The sequence below is a fragment of the Pelmatolapia mariae genome, linkage group LG6 (assembly GCF_036321145.2).
Source record: "Pelmatolapia mariae isolate MD_Pm_ZW linkage group LG6, Pm_UMD_F_2, whole genome shotgun sequence".
Taxonomy (NCBI): domain Eukaryota; kingdom Metazoa; phylum Chordata; class Actinopteri; order Cichliformes; family Cichlidae; genus Pelmatolapia; species Pelmatolapia mariae.
Window position 1 is genome coordinate 43,506,805 of NC_086232.1, and position 16,818 is coordinate 43,523,622.

The 16,818-nt window shown below is 46.0% G+C and overlaps 1 protein-coding gene across 2 annotated transcripts in view; it reads left to right on the plus strand.

Moving 5' to 3' along the window:
• The first annotated feature begins 7,543 nt into the window (after positions 1–7,543).
• Positions 7,544–16,818, plus strand: part of LOC134629589 (microtubule-associated tumor suppressor 1 homolog) — a 53,679-nt gene continuing 44,404 nt past the window's right edge. For both annotated transcript variants that reach the window (XM_063477064.1, XM_063477065.1), the window contains exon 1: positions 7,544–7,752. The gene's annotated coding sequence lies outside the window, so the exon portion shown is untranslated. The remainder of the gene's footprint in view (positions 7,753–16,818) is intronic.

Sequence of the window (16,818 nt, forward strand, 5' to 3'; positions counted from 1 at the left end):
TGTTGGATTAACCCTCTGAGGTCTGAAATACAACCGGCCATTTTTGACTCCTTTTGAGTTTACGTTTGTATTTCACGCTCAGATTGTTTCATTTTATTTTCTCCTTGCCTTGTTTGGTATCTTTTCAGCTCAACAGAATTTAGTTGTTCTTTTCACTGACATACTGCACTAGTGTTACTGATCTGAAATCACACAAAGAACTTAAAATCCTAGTAGCATTTTTACTGTAAAAAACCACAGACATGTTGAGTAAATATAAATTGTACATTTTGTAAACATATACAACTATTTGTCTAAAAATGCAGCCAATACACCTGACGTTTTTTCATTTTATACAACCATTATATTAAATAACATTAAATAATAGTAAAATATTACTAAAACTAAAATGAGAGAACAATCAGGTGTTGCAATAAGATGCCCCACAAATGATGTGTGCCAGTAAAAAATAAGTTTGTCCACCAAAAGACAGATGAGAAGAGCACAGGGACAAACCTGCAGGCCTGACAACAGGAGGTGTATCACTCCGCTGGTTTTCTACTTAGTGACAGTGTTTACATTGCAAATGTGCCTTAGTGACATTCATTAGTGCCCTCACTGACACACAAAACAACAACTACACAAGACAGCACAACACATTAAGTATACACTCCACACTAAACGTCACAAATCTCCCACATCTAAAAACTCTCACTCGCTCGCTCTGTCTCGCTGCCGTTACCGTCACCCCCCAAACTCTCCCCTCTTCCTAAACAACCAAATCCCACATGTTGACTTTTTTTTAAAATTGGTCGACATGGTACATTTTTCCACCGATAGGAAAGAGGTGACTTTTTTTTCCTTTCTTTACTGTTTTCGCGCTGTCCTTAGAAAACACTTAAAACAAACACACACAAAAACGTGACGGCAGTATTTAGAAAAAAGCGTGGCTTATATATATCATCATAACTCTGGATTTACTGGCCTGTAATTAAAATGTAAAAACTTTGAAGTCCGAACTTTCAATGTGGGCTGAAACAGAGACTCAGCGTGGCTGCAGCTTGTTGCTATGTCAGCTTACATCAGTCGTGTGATTTGGAGGTGCAGCGTGTCCGTGGACCACAGAGGGTTAATAACACTCACCTTCCTTCCATTTCCAGAGTGTAACATCCAACCACCTGTGTAAAATCCGAAATTCCCATGGTGTTGTTCAAAATGTGCTCTGGCACAATCATAAGCATCGCTTGCTACTGAAAACAAGAAGAAAGCCGGTCCTGCTATGGGCTGAACCATCTGTTAATGGTGCAGGGGGGGAACACTCTGCAATATATTCAGTTTTAGCATTTATATTCACTGTTGACTGTAACTACGCTCAAACTGTTAATGCTATCTTATTTTAATAAGATAGCATTAACACATGCAAGACTGGGGTGGCACTTGGGGTGCAAGGGATCATTTTAGGGTGGCACTTGCCACCCCATGCCACCCTTCTAGATCCGCCCCTGCCTCAAACACCAGAGAGTGTGGAGGCTGCAGGGGGGCGGCTGGTGTCCTGGTCTGTGTGAGAAAGCGGAACTTTTCAGTGTTCAGCATCAGTGTTGTGTCAGTGGCTTCACCTGTGCACACGGGTAACCTGCAGGTGTGGGGTCAAATACTGCTGGGACCTCTGATCTCAGTGTGTAGGTGAAGCAGGAGTGTGTGTGTGTGTGTGTGTGTGTGTGTGTGTGTGTGTGTGTGCACGCGCTGTTTGTCCACTCTGTGTGAGTGTGTGTGGTGGACATTAGTGCTGCAGCAGCACTCTGCGTGTTGCATAACAGCTTGTCCTCTGCATCGTCCTGCAGGAGCTCGGATTAAATGCAGACTCGCTCCTCTGCAGTCGGAGCGCTCTGAGAGTCACGATCCACCTTCACTGCTTTATATCAGCTGCTGACACTTTGATGGTCCCAACCTCACTGTGTGATGGCTCGGTGTCATATGTGATTGGTCGCTGTGAGACAGGCGGCCATACACTCTACCTGAGCTCCTTGCTCACCTGTAAAGGCTGATGCGTGTGTTTATGGGTAAACTGTATGTTTGGTGGATGTAAACGATGCCCAGGACAAACTGGGTCTCAAACAGGAGAATATCTTATGTTTTTAATGGTTTGGCACAGCAGGCAGCCATCAGGGAGGACTGTGGGAAATCAGGACAATCATATCAGCAATAAAGTTAAAAAGTTGGGAAAATAATAAAAAATTCAGGAATAATGTTCATTTTGATGACTTTAATTGTTGACAGTAGGTTTGACTGGTAACACAGCTAACGCAGTCTGGTTGTGTTTGATTGTTCTGAGCAGTGGAAATAATGAACAGTGAGATGTGACAGCAGGGGTCAAACTTTCCCTTTGACCCTCACAGCAAATCTGTAGAATCCTAATTTAACTTCGAGGACTCTGTTCTGCTTCAGCCGAGCTCCAGATTTTTATTCTAGAGCAGCTTTGCAAAATAATCCTTCTGTAACTGATCCTGGAGCTCGGTACAGCTCAAACTGTGTCTGAAACAAGCTGCTCACTTCCATTAACCACAGAGAGGGAACCGAAGTGTTTCCAGCTGACAGGTCTAATCTCTCTGTGCCGGGAGACGTCCAGCAGCGTCGGGTCAGAGCATTAACCACCTCAATGGCCTTTTTTCAGTGTGTACTGGTCCTACTGTGAGCTCCTCCCCATCTCCATGGGGCTGAATGTGATTGGCAGACGGCTCATCTGTCGTCGGGTGAAAGCGGTGTCCAGAGTCTGTGGTCTGTCTGCGGGCTCGTCTTTAGTCACAGTCGTCCTCGATCGTTGCAAACACGGCCGAGCTTTTCCTGCTGTGTTTGTCATCTTTAATGGGCTTTTGTCCCGTTCCTGGTGGACCGGCTGTGTTTGGGTCGTATCCCTGCGGCACTCGGTCCAAACACAGCCGAGCTTTGTTGGGTTTTTGGAGGACTACCCTGAGGTGGCAAAAGTACAGACATTCTGTACTTGAGTAGAAGTACAAATACTACTATTAACAATCCTCCAGTAAAAGTTGAAGTACTGATTCAACGTCTTTACTCGAGTAAAAGTGGAAAAGTACAGGCTCTGGAATCTACTCAAAGTTAGAAAGTAAAAGTAGCTCTTTGGAGGATGTTTCTACTTTTGTGCAAAGCTAACGCAAAATAATATCAGTAGATGGGAATCCAAACTTTACTCTATTTTTTACTCTATACTCAGGAACCTTCAGATTCGTGAATATACGTGCGCGTGTGTGCGCGTGTGTGTGCGTGTCGACACTTTGCAGCTCTCAGATGTGCTGGATGCTGGCTCTGGATCATTTGTGAGGCAGCAGCAGGTTTAAATGTGCGTGCAGCTGTTTTTGTTGCGTGCACATGTGTGTTTCTCTGTTAGCAGTGGGGCTGCCGGGCGTCTGCAGCTCTAATCCAGCCACTCCTTGCGTTCGGCATTCTTGTGGTGGGAGACTGAGAGCTGTCCTCTGCCCGGACTTGTCGCTCAGATTAACACAGTCACTCTGACTGATGACGCTTTTATCCACGAGCAGATTAACAACACAAACATCTTTGAAGCCTTGCACCCGACCTAAACCTGTAAGTGACGGTTTGACTTATAATTCAACCACAATGAGCGTTTACAGTCGGTCTGGATGAATCCGGTCGGACAAAAGTGGATCTGGTGTCTCACGGGAGACTCGGCTCCCCGAGCTTTGCAGGGCTCGGTCTCTGTGAATGAACTGATGGACCACACAGCTCACAATTAGAGGAAAATCTGCAGTTTTCCAAACTTAAAATTCCCAGATTAGTGGATTTCATGAGTAAATGTGTGAAACTTGAGTGGGAGTGGTCAAAGGTGGGGAATCCTCTGTTGTGGAGCTGGCAGCGGGGATTCTGAAAGAGTGATCGTGTTGATGGCGGTTGATCAGGTGACTGCGGTGTTCGTTACACGCTGCATCGCGGTGAGACGACAGAACCAGCTCTTTATTAAATTTGCAGGGTTTACATATTTGGACACGACAGAAATAAACCAACCTCAGATAAATCTATCAAGCCCAACACATGAAACTGAGTTATTGTTTAATAAAAATCTGAGTGTGGGAATACTGAGTCCACCCTCACTGCTTCCATCGGTGGCAGTGAGAAGGTGAGCCAGGTGCTGCTGATCGTCATCAGACTGAGCACACCTGTGAAAGCAGACGTCGGAGTGTTCAGGTGTGCGAGAACGTGATGCGAAGGAGGAAACATCAGCAAAGACCTCAGAGAAACAAACGCTGCTGCTGCTCATCAGTTTCAAAATAATCTGAAGTCCGTCATTCTTCAGAAACGTGATGTCAGAGTGTCCGGGCCTCAGGTTAAAGTTCATGACGGCACAAATTTAAAAATGTTTGGCTGCTGTAGAAATCCTGTGAGGTTGTTGATCCGAGCACTCAGACCTGGTGGTGCAGTCCTGGAGTTAAAGGTTTTTCCCTGTTCCTGTTGTTTTCCTATGCAGGGACACACACACACATATACACACACACACACACACACGTCGGGTATTCAGATCTTGTGGGGACATTGACCTGACATAACCATAACCTGTCACTAAAACCACATTTTGAGTCTCAAAATTGCCTTCAGACTCATGGGAACCAGGATTTTGGTCCCCACAAGTATAGTAAATGTCCAATTCTTGGTCCCCACAAAGATATAAATACACACTTACGCGACTTTAAGTTTGTGGCAGCTTGAAGGACGGCGGCAGGCGCGGTCCACCTGAGAGACGAGCTGCTGTGGGGAGTCGGAGCTGCCGGTTTATCAGCAAACTTTTTCTTTCACACTTCCTGCGTCAGGCCGGCGGAAGATGATTAGAAAGCCTATTTCAGTCGCAGCCACTCGTCGTTCTGGGACTTGCGAGATTGGGCTATCTGGGCTCACACTGTCTCGAAGTGGCAGGATGTTAAAATGTGCCAGAGAAGAGCGGATCATGCTCTGTGACTGGAGGCTTCAGTCATGGCTCGTACATGTAAACAGTTGACACACGTGCAGAAACACGTCGATCGTTCTGTTTTCTAAAGTCGGACACGTCCACGCTTTAACAGACGCACGTGTTCTTCTGTCACCTTCGTCTGTGTTTGTCCTCTGAGACGTTTTCCATGCTGTGACTCGCTGTCACACAGCACAGTAAGATCTAAAGGTAATCAGAGTACTGTTGGTCATTAGTTCTCCTCTGAACAAACAAACTGTTTGTGCTTCAGTAATTTGTGGATTAATAAACTGTGTCACGTAGTTTTGGGTGCAGGAGGCTGCTTGCATGAACCCTGCAGAGCTTCCTGCAGGAGTTTAGGGTTTATGAGCGAGGACTGTCCATGTGAAGGACTCGAATATTATAAGAACAGCAAGAACTCACATTTAAAAATGTGTTATGCTGAAAAACCATTAGGAAAATCTGAAGTTTTCAGTGTCTAAAAATGCCAAATGAAGTGTGAGAAACAGACACGTAACATCCTGTCACGCCCCAATTATGACTCCAGCTTTGAGAAACTGATGCTTGCAGCACAGACGTGTTCGGTTAGGACAGGGTTGGTGAAATTAAGTCGTTTTATTGGCTTTACTGGGTCAGCTGATTGCTCAGTCAGCCATGTTGGATGTTTTCTTGCTGCAGGGTCTCGGCGCTTGCGTCTGCTGGATCGTGCAGTGCAGTCTTAACGAGTGTTTGAACGTTTGGATGTTTTTAGTTTTTTTGTTTGTTTTTTAATTCAAGTGTTTATTGAAGTTATACAGAGAATAAAATGAAATGTACAGTGTTTGATGGCTTCCTTTGTCCTTAGACTCATATATACAGTAGTCTGGATGACCGCCATCACATCAAATTTTTTTTCTACACAGAAGTATGGAAAAAAAAAAAATGAAAGGGGAAAAAAAAGAAAGAAAGACAGAAAACAAAACAAAGAAACATACGTACAGACAAGTATAGTATGTAACTATATACATCCAGAGAGGGAGTTTTTAGTTGTTTTCAGTTTTTTTGAGATGTGATAAAACTTTGCGCTCGCACTTTGTTGGCATTTCTGAAATATGAAGTGACGCTGCCACAGTCCAGCAGGGCGTGACGGCCTCGTTTCCAGCAGATCGATAACTGAGAGTCTCCCAGAACCTTTCCAGAGAATTCACCTTTTTATTGCTTCCTGCAGGTTGTAATAAAAACTCTTCACCTGCTGGAGTTTCGATTGTCTCTGCTGCCCCCACCCAAACAGAGCTGATGGAGGCTGACACCAGTAAATATCAGTGTTGTTGCTGGTGATGCTTCTCCTTATGATTGGAGCTTCCTGCTGACGCTCTCATAGTCAGATCATGTTTGTAATGTTGTAAGAATGATGTTCTTTTTTTAATCATCCACTGGTTGGTGAATGCGACACGCGTTATTTTACTGTTATCAGCCAATAAATAGCTGCCATCACTTGTAATCACTGCCATAGATTAGCCATATCAATGGGAGTGACTGCAAGTATGTGATAAACAGTCCAGGTTATGCAAGCAGCCACTTGCAGTTGTTGGCTCACCTGCAGAAATGTTACCCACCTGCTCAGCAAAACCCCAATTATCAGCTTTTCTCTTTGCCTGAACAGCAGAAAGTCACTCTGGTGCCTGCACTCCACGAGGGGGGGGGGGGGGGGGGGGTACGCTCACAGGAGCCTAGTGAAACTAGTGCGACGCTGCTCACATGCTGTCTGTGGATGCAGCTTCATGACTAAGCCAGGTAGCGTTACCTGATAATTTAGGTAACGCCCCTGTGTGTGTGTGTGTGTGTGTGTGTGTGTGTGTGTGTGTGTGTGTGTGTGTGTCATCTGCAGAGTTCTGCTAATAATACGAATGCCCACCAATAGCAGCCCTGTGCTCGGATCAATTGGCAGGACGTGCATGACTAATTTAAATAATCACTTAGATCTGCTCTCCCATTGGCCGGTCCCGTTCCCCCCCTCCTCTACATGAGATTACACAGGATACTTTTCCATTGCTCTCACTGGCCTTTTTCCTCCAGCAGTCCCAAACCTTCCTCTCAGTCCTCCCCTCCAAAAAAAACCTAACTCCTGTAACCAATAACAATGAGGGGGCCCAGTGCTGCTTAGCAACAGCCAACCAAGCTGGAGGGGTCAGCACTGGACCCTCCCGTGTGTTTCAGGGTGGAGGCTGGACCTGACCGGGATAAGGTTACCTGACAGACACACTCACGCAACTTCTCTGTAAACATGGGACTGACTTTCCCTCCCACACCAGACCTTGGGGAAGGGGTGTGTGTGTGTGTGTGTGTGTGTGTGTGTGTGTGTGTGTGTGTGTGTGTGTGTGTGTGTGTGTGTGTGTGTGTGTGTGTGTGTGTGTGTGTGTGTGTGTGTGTGTGTGTGTGTGTGTGTGTGTGTGTCTGCCTCGCACACATGCACTGTTTCTTATTACTGCAGCACTGAGCAGCGTGCCTCTGCTCCAGAACCAAAAAGGGAGGTGTATCCCTCCCTCTCTCCCTCCCTCAGTCTCCTCCCTCCCCCTCTCGACCACCGTCACAGCCTGCGTAGCCTTCCCTGTTCGCTCACACACACAGCGGTGACGGGATAATACACAACGCATGAACGTACTGTGCAGCAGGACGAGTGTGTGAGGAGGAGGGGGGTGGTGTGTGTGTTTGAGGACAGTGTGAAGCGAAGAGTGCGAACGAGCTGAAGGAGCTTCCATGAGTCTTCTTTTTTATGCTGGATGTGTTTTTGCAGCACTGCAGGCTGAGAAGGAGCTGGAAGAGTAAGTTAAAGCTGTGGCAACAGTGTGTGTGTGTGTGTGTGTGTGTGTGTGTGTGTGTGTGTGGGGCATTAGGTCTTGGAGCATGAGCAGTGTGTGCGCACTTTGAATTGTTGGCTGGTGCAAAACAAATGGATCATGTAACATTAACTTGAGTCACAGTTAATCATTTCCAGCGGCTGGCTTCATTAGCTGTAAACAGTTAATTTCCTTCAGAGTAAATAAGCCGATGAAACACTTCTCGTGTTGTAATAAGTCTGATGATGATGATGATGGTATTTAAACTTCCTGCTGTAGCGCAGGCTCAGCCGGTTCCCGTGCGCTCTTATGTAAAGTGGAGCTGCTGCACATGGATAAGAAAAGGCCGACTGTGGAGAACACGGAGCTGATGTCAGGCAGTCCTTCCTTTCTTTGGCGTCTGTGATGGTTTCCAGATGCTTTCAGAGGATCGTTCGTGTAACTGAATCCTGTAGAAATGTACACACAGCTGAAGCACGGGCTCACAGCTCTCCAGCCATCTCGGAGCCAGTCCAGGCCGATATTCCTGATGGCCGCCTTAACAAACGCGGCTGGAGCCGTAACTTTCATCTCCATGGTGACCGGGACATTTAAACTGCACAGATCGTCTCCAGTCTAATCTGATTATATTTCTTTTAAAAAAAAACTCAAATTATTTAAACTGCTGAAGCGTTTTCCTGTAAGTTACCCTTCACTGCACGCAGAGCATCAAAACAACAAACTGCTTTGGCTCCTCCCACCAGAGCACTAAACAAACATGTTAATTCGCATCATGGCGCCAGTGAGGAAAACAATAGTGCACTTACCTGCGTCTCTATGGTGATAACGGACCGACGAGCATGATTGGTTCTTCTGTTCTCCGGCTGAGCTGATTGGCTCGTTGGGGGAAGCTTTGAGACGAGTGTTTGCATTGGTTCTGACCTTTACAGGTAAACGTGAGGCCGACACCTGCAGTTCACATTAATCAGTATATGGTTTTAACCCTTTAAGGCCCCTCTGAGCGTTCTGAATTACAGCACATCAGCTAGCACAATTATTTTTTTGCTTGTGAAATCAGAGGAGTCGTACTTCCATAGCATGCATCCAACTTGTCCCAGGTCGCGGTTTCCTTTGCAAAAGTCGCATAAACGCTGGCAACAACAAAAACATAATTTTCCAGAAACACGCGTTGCTGATCCGATCAGCTGTTCATAGCACTTCCTACGCTGGAATAAACGTCAGCACGAACTATTTCATGTCCTGGAAGTGACGTCATTTTTCACGGGACGCGTAGTTTTTACCCTACAGGGCCTTTCAAAGGTTAACTGGTGTTTGTGAAAGTCGTGTTTGACTTCATGCTCTTCTGTACAGTTTCTGAGACGCTCAGAACTTAAACGATTTCCAACAGTGCAGTTTATTTTGATGCTGTTTTTTTGCAAATTGTTTATAAACATTGGTCTATCTCAAAAATGAAACTATGACGACACGCAAAATCAATTTCCTGTGGTTGGAAACGATTTTGTGCAACTTTTTTTGCATTTACAGTTTTGAACTTTCTGTAACTAGAAATGTGTTGAAAAAAATTCAATTTTTTTGTAGTTTATTGCACTTTTTTGCAATTTATGTAGTTACTATGGACGTAATGCATACATATTATTATAATCTGGGATATAACAGTTGTATTGACGTATAGCCACAAAACCTTTATTAGTCCCACACGTGGGAAATTTGTTATCTTCTGAAATGCTCCCTTAAATGGCACTACAGCATGTGAAACTATAAAGATGCACTCTGGCTATATGGTGGGCTTTAAAGGGTTGATTTAAATTTTTTATATATATATTATGAATAAAAGTTTTCATGATATGAAAGTTGGAAGCCTCACAGGAGGAGCAGTCATGTGACGCCTCTCAGTGTAACAGGCGTTGGCTCTGATAGGTTGGGTTATTGCGACTGGAGGATGATTCGACCTGCTGAGAGGAGCCGAGGCATCGCGGTTCCCAGAGGATGCTCGGTCCGTATAAACAGGGCTTCAGAACGCCAGCGCCACATCTGCGGGTCAGAGCGAGGCCTCGTAGCAGCGGTTTGAAATATTAATGATGATTGGAGAAGCTTGAAATGTGGAAGAGCCAAAATCAGGGAGATTCTCTAAGATCAGCCACAGAGGAGGTGTTTGAGGCCTCCTGTGGGTGTCGTCAGCTTCAGGAACATTTGGTTCATGCAGTGAAAAAAAACACATCATGTGTGGGCATTTCTGACCATGTATGGACACGTCATGTGATCTGGGTCTGTATTTTTACCGATGGGAAACTCTGCAGCTCTATTTCCAGAACAATCCGTCACTGGACTTCTAACAAAAATGTAATGGACTGAAATGAAAACGGCGACAGGAAGGACGGGGCTGCAGCTGTGAGGTGCTCGTTCTTTAGCACAGGTATCCACGTAGAACCGTTTGTGTCACTATGGCAATGAGGCAGCGTTTCCACGCCGACCCCATCAGCTGTCGTTTGTGCAGGTATTGATCAGTGAGCCCGCCCCGAAGGCCAGCTAGCTGGTTACATAACGGCTCCATCCACACGCTGCTGTGTGACCTCCGGACCAGCCGTCATTGGACTGCCATCCAATCAGCTCGCAGCGCTCTCTCTCACCCTCGCTGTCCATTAAGTGTCAGGCTGATGAGAAATCATCCTCATGCTGTTTCCTCTGTGAGACTATTCTGCTTGTAACTGTGCTTCAGCTGGTTAATGCAGGGAAATATAGTGACTGTTATGTCATCTGAACACACACACACACACACACACACACACACCTCTGCAGTGTTTAGACAGCACCTCACACACAGTCGAGCTCGTCTTCTCAGAATGACTAAGCACTCTCTTTATTTCTATGGTAACCACGTTCACTGTATCGTGGCTGTCCTTCAGGCAGACCTGTGTGTGTGTGTGTGTGTGTGTGTGTCTGCAGTGATGGCAGCTCTGTGCTGTAAGGTGATGCAGTGAGTGTGATGCTGCCAAGTGTTGCTATGAAGGAAAGGTGAGCCTGCTGCCTGTTAACGAGCTCTCTGATTGGCTCGGTGCCCTCCTGAAATGAAAGGAGAGCCGGAGTCGTTCCTGCACATCGGATGGTTTCAGTTTCGAATAAATCCTGCAGATGGCTCGATTGGATTTTGTTGTTATTGAATCATCAGTAGATAAATTCCTTCCTGTCGTTTCACCTGTTGGGATGAAGGGAGGGTCGAGTATGAAGGCGAAGCTGTGGATTTGCTGCCACGAGGGCGCCGTGGGTACCCACTGAGCGAATGACCTCGAGGATGCGATCTGCAAAAATGAGCTGAAGGGTGTCTCTGCTCAGCCAGCTCGGGCGGTTTAGGTATCGGAATGTAATGTGAAGCCGCTCAGGTATCAGGTAATCTAAGCAGCCTGAGATGTAACATCAGCCTGGAAACCAGACAAATCTGGGAGCTCATGTTTCATTGGCTCTGGCCCTGAATGTGTCTGCCCTCTCCTCGTTTTCAGACAGATTTCCGTCTGGCTCTGCCCTACGGTCTTTCTTTTTTCTTGGAAACTCGGATTATGTCATACTTCGTGCTGAGCTGATTGGTTTGAGGTCTATCCGGTTACAGCCTGAATTATTTAGCTGTGTGACAGTCAGAACAAAACCCTGGTGCACACCTGTCACAACCCACAACCCCAATCTGCATTTAGGCCTCTGAATCGTTTAGTTTATCGCTTAGTTCTGCAGAATATTTGGACTGAATTTTTGCTTTGGGAATTTAAATGAGCTCCAAACTTGCAGTTCCTCTGATGCCCAGCAGAGGCAGCAGTGAGTCAGTCCCCATAGACTCCCATGTTAAACATTTCCAGCAGAAATAGACATGTTTGCAGCCTGATACACAAACTGTTTGGTGTCATAGGAAGTTTACATTATTTGGGGTGTGGCTTCTGTGACTGACAGGTAGATGGTGACACAGGTGGCTGTAGCTGCTAGCTGCCTGCTAAGCTTCTAAGATAATTGTGCCTGAACTGGACTGTTTGTGCTGTTGGAGCCTTTTGGAGCATTTTAATGACGTCATGTGACCAATAACATGGCTGCTGTGAGGTTACTGTAGTAACAGAGTTAGAGAGCACTAATCAGCAGATATCTGTGGATGCAAAAAGCTAGCTACCATTAGCTATGGATGCTGCTGCTTGGTAGGGTGAAAATAATCACATGCAAGCGTGTGTGTGTGTGTGTGTGTGTGTGTGTGTGTGTGTGTGTGTGTGTGTGTGCGCGCGCGCGCGCGCTGCAGTCACTCTGACCTACAGGTCAGCAGTACACCCGTGACCTCACCTGTTGTTGGTCATTGTCCTGTAGCGTACATGTTTGTTTAATGTTTCCTTTTCAGAAGTAATCGATTACTCACAGAACTGGAGATCAAAGTAATCAGAGTATCAGGTTAGAAATCGTTTCTGAGCACCTCATGTTGCTGAACAGTGATTTCAGTGCAGTTCCTCGACACGGCTGTTATGAAACGCTGCTGTGAGCTTCCTTCATGTTGTTCATGGTCCAGTGAAGCACAGTCGTCTCTCACAGAGCGCAAATATTAACCGACTGCAGCGTCCTGCACTGAGCTCCTCTGCAGCACTCTGCAGGTCAGAGCTCCTCACTTCAGTGTGTGTGTGTGTGTGTGCTCACAGTCCAATCAGCAGCCTGCATGACAGTTTAGTTCCTGAACTTTAATTGAACGATCAGCTGTGAACAATGGAGCTGACTGTTAGCCACCAACAGCTGCTAGTGCAGCGAGCTGCAGCTGGCACCGCCCACTCTGAGGTTGATCATCGGCTTCTTGTGCACGCTCAGACTGACGCTCATTAAGGTGAAAAACCACAAAGAACGGAGGAAAAACCTATTTTTATTCCTGGGCTCAGAGCAGCTTTGCATGAGTCACAGTTTAAAATGAACCGTGACTCATTCTGAGCTGTGAAATGCTCAGTATGGATGCCTGAAACGACCATATTAGGGATGTCCCCTCTTGATGACATCATATAGATCCAAGAGTAGGAAAAAGAGTTTTTGGCTCAGAGGGAATCCTCGCTCTTAAACATCGACCCAACGTGAACAGGAGGCGTGACAGAAAACAGGAAAAGTCATGTAGGCGGTGAGAGAATCTGCACCTAAAATCACAACAGACGAGCTTTTTCCTTCACTAACCTGGAGGTTAAAGAACAGTCAGAGCACATTCGGTGCAGGCTTTGCAAACAATTGGATAAGCGTGCGCTCAACAAGGCGCTGAAGGAAGAGAGAAAGGAAGTGATGGCTCTTTCTTTTCCTGCCGTGACCTCGAACACCAGCGGCCTGTTTTTGTGGCGTCTGCAGAGGTTTGAGGACAAATGTGCAGAGGAAAGAAGACAGATTTCCAGGTTCACGTGTTAAAACATTGGGGGGGGTTAACCCCAGGAGCTCGGGTTGGTTTCCATTCCATCATCTTTGTGTGTGTCATTATGTAACGCTAAGAAATGATGAGTTAAACAAACAGTCTCCCTCCCGCTGCGGTCGAGTTTTTCACTTTCAGATCAGAGTGAGGTCAGCCTCCATCGCAGAAGCTGATTCATTCAGTGTTTGTGATTATTAGAGCCAACCAAAGAAACCCTTACATCAGGGTCTGCTGTGCTGCTGCCAGAAAGGCTGAGGGCTGTCCTTATGAACAAAACAAACACCCCCTGCTGAGCTGCATAGCCCTGCAGGCTTTAACAGCCTGAAAGGACAAACAGTTAGAAGTCAGACGCAAAGCTGCACATCTCGAGTTTTAAAAGTCAGTGTTGATGGTCAAAAAAGTTTGGTTTTTTTCTGTTACTGCTGATAGAAATATAAGACTTTTACTAAATAAGAGCATGTGAGCAGACGGGTACTGCTCTGTTAGAAAGCAGAGCTGAGAGAAAGTAACAGTGCTGGGGACGGAGCCTAGAGCAGCACAGAGGAATGTGCAGAGTCCAAGGCTGTAGCTGCTAGCTCTCTGCTAGGCTGCACCTCAGCTAACTGTCCATCAGCGGAACCTCTGGACCGTGTTCGTGCTGTTGGAGCGTTTTTAATGACATCATCTGACCAATAACACGGCAGCTGTGTGGTTACTGTACTGACAGACGGTCCAAGGAGGCGGAGCTCCAGTTTTCAGTGAAATTCTAGGATTTTATTTGGATGTTTCTGAGGAATAATTAGCAGGTGTCTGTGTGAGGTTCACATAGCTAAGCTAAGCTAGCTAGTGTTAGCTAATAGTTATAAACAAGCACCAAAAAGGTTCCTCAAATGCTAACGTTCACTCCAGAAGCCAATGGGTGACAACATGGTGGCTAATTCCATCTTTTATATACAGTCTTTGCAGTGTCCTCTTTTGAGCGTGGTGTCTCAGTTATTTCCTGTTACGACCCCACCCTCCCTATAAAGAGTCTCATTTGTCTGTTAAATTTTTATTTAAGTACATCTCTGCATAACATTGTATCCTTATTAACATTAAAGAAAACAAAAAAGAAACGTAGATCAACTTCAATCAAAGAATATCTTCATTAACATTTCTTTTGTCTGAAAATTTGGCTGAAATTTAAGAAAATAAAACCTTATTCAAACTATAAACATTTTTGACTGACTTGAACCATTTGCTTCTGAATAATAAAATTAAAGAAAATCAATAAATGCATTTAAATTAATCAGCAACATTAAGTACAGGTCCTCAAAAACTCACACGCAGGCCTCCTCAAACATATAAAACACTTTAACCGACAGAGTCGCAGTGAAGCCGAGCGCTACAGACGCACCGTCACATTTCCTCGTCTTAGCTTTCTGAGACTTTCGTTTGTCCCGTCATCTCCGCCTGTCTTTTCGTCACTGTTCAATATTTTTCTTGAGGGTTTGTTTGCTGCACTTTGTATCTCCTGCTCTGTGCTGTGGGTGCAAAAACCCTGCCACCTACTGTAGTGGATGTGCAATTACACTTTATTCTAGTACAGCAAACCAAGCATAATGTGTGTGATCTGTTGTAGATGGACTGCTGAGCAGGATTTACTACACTGAATAAGACTTCAGTGTACATGATGTTAGCCGTGGATGCTGATCTGGGGTCTTTGGCTGCTTTCGTGTAAACCTTTGTGTTGTGGAGCTCGTTGGGCTCCGGGTGCTGTTGATAAGGGCCACCCTGTGCTGCCGGAGCAGCTCTGATAGGAATGATTTTGTAAAGCTGGACTAAGTCGCATAAAACACTTTGACTGTGTTCGGCTGTTGCAGGTCAATCGAAATGGTTAAATCAGTGAATTTTGTGGATTTACTGATGCATGTTGATTCCCTCGTGGTCGCTGGGCCTCTCGTGCTGCTCGTTTCCTCTACATGAGTTCCTCTTCAGCTCTGGACTTAACCTGCTCGACAAGCGTAGCAGGGACCTTAGCTTAGATTAGCCCCATTATTCTCTCTCACTCACACACACACACACTCACTCACACACACACACACACACACACACACACACACACACACACACACACACTGCCAGAGGCTGGTGGGGAAACTGATCCTAACAGGAGTGGATGAGTCGTTTGGTTGTTGGAGGAGAGCTCGGGAGCTTTCAGTTCAGTTTCGAGGCTTCGCGTCAGAGAAAGCGGCGTCTCGCTCTGATGGAGGACGGTTCCCTCTGTGCCTTTCCTTCTCTGCACAGAGAACAGTGCAGTCATCAGTTTGGATCATTAATTTCATTTGAGTTTATCTGACAATCAGAGTGAGGCATGTCTGCAGTCTGAGTAAAGCTCTGAAAAAAGGCTGAAATGACCGGTGGTCAGGCTGTGTTTGAGTGCACGGTCTGCGGTGGCCTGAGGGCATTCACTCTCTGTCAGAGCTGGGACAAACAACTCACCTGAAAGGAATTCATCACCACAAATTCATTTCTATGTGCACAGACGTGCAGTGAATGCACCAGGCGATCTAATGCGAGCTTGTAGTTTAGCTTGGAGTTTAAAAGATCCAGGATCAGCTGATCCTGCTTACACCGGTCAGGAGTGTCTGAATCCAGCAAGCAGCAGTTTGGATGATGAGAGCATGACGTGCTTTATTCCTAACAACACGTGACACAAACAGTGCAAACGTGCAGCTCAGAATTACAACGTCAGCAGCAAGAGGCTGCTGCAGCTCTGACGCAGGTGAATGCAGGTGAGTGCAGGTGAATCCAGGTGTCGGTCACTCTGCTGCTGGAGACGCTGAACCTTCCCAGAGTCTCTGATGTTCACAGCAGCTGAACTGCAGACCGCAGAGTCAGGCTGTTAATTCATATTTAATTGAGCCAAGCTGACCTCACCTGAGAGAGGAAGTGAGGTGACGCTGACAGCGTCTCCTGAGCTCAGCTTATGCATTATGGAGGCGCAGAGACTGAAGGGATTAGGCAGCACAGGGCAAAGTGATGCATGTCTCAGCTCCGAACTAATGAGACATAAAAGCTGTAAGAATAAAACATCTTTATCATAGTCGCAGGTAAGCAGAGAAGTCTGTCTCTGTCTTTTTGTCCTTTTAAACACAAACTGAGAGGGAAATGTTGTGAGTTCAGTGAGGAAGTGTTTCCTGTAGCAGTCTGACAGCGAGTGTCGCCCACAGGCTCTGCTGTCATTACCGGATAATGGAGCAGCAGCGCTGTCCTGGATCTGAGCGCCTTTATTAGCTGCTCCTCTTTCTTTGTCCCTGACCCACACAGAGACACACACACACACACACAGTTGTGCTTTCATATCCTTGTGGGGACATCTAATTGAATGCTTTCCCTACCCACTTATCCTAACCCTCAGCCTGACCATAACCTAACTGTAACCCTGACACTAAAACCACCTTCTGAGCCTCAAAAATACCTTCAAACTCGTGAGGATGGGCACTTTGGTTCCCACAAGTATAGTAAACTTCCAAATTTTGGTCTCCACAAAGGTATGAGTACATGGTAAACACACACACATGTAGACAGAATCACAGACAGCAGGTCAGATTTTGGTGCGTGATGAACTTTGAAGGTGTTGCTCAGCTGTCAGGGTTCTGACTGAGTCTTTTTACTGCAGTGATCAGTGCAGCCTGCAG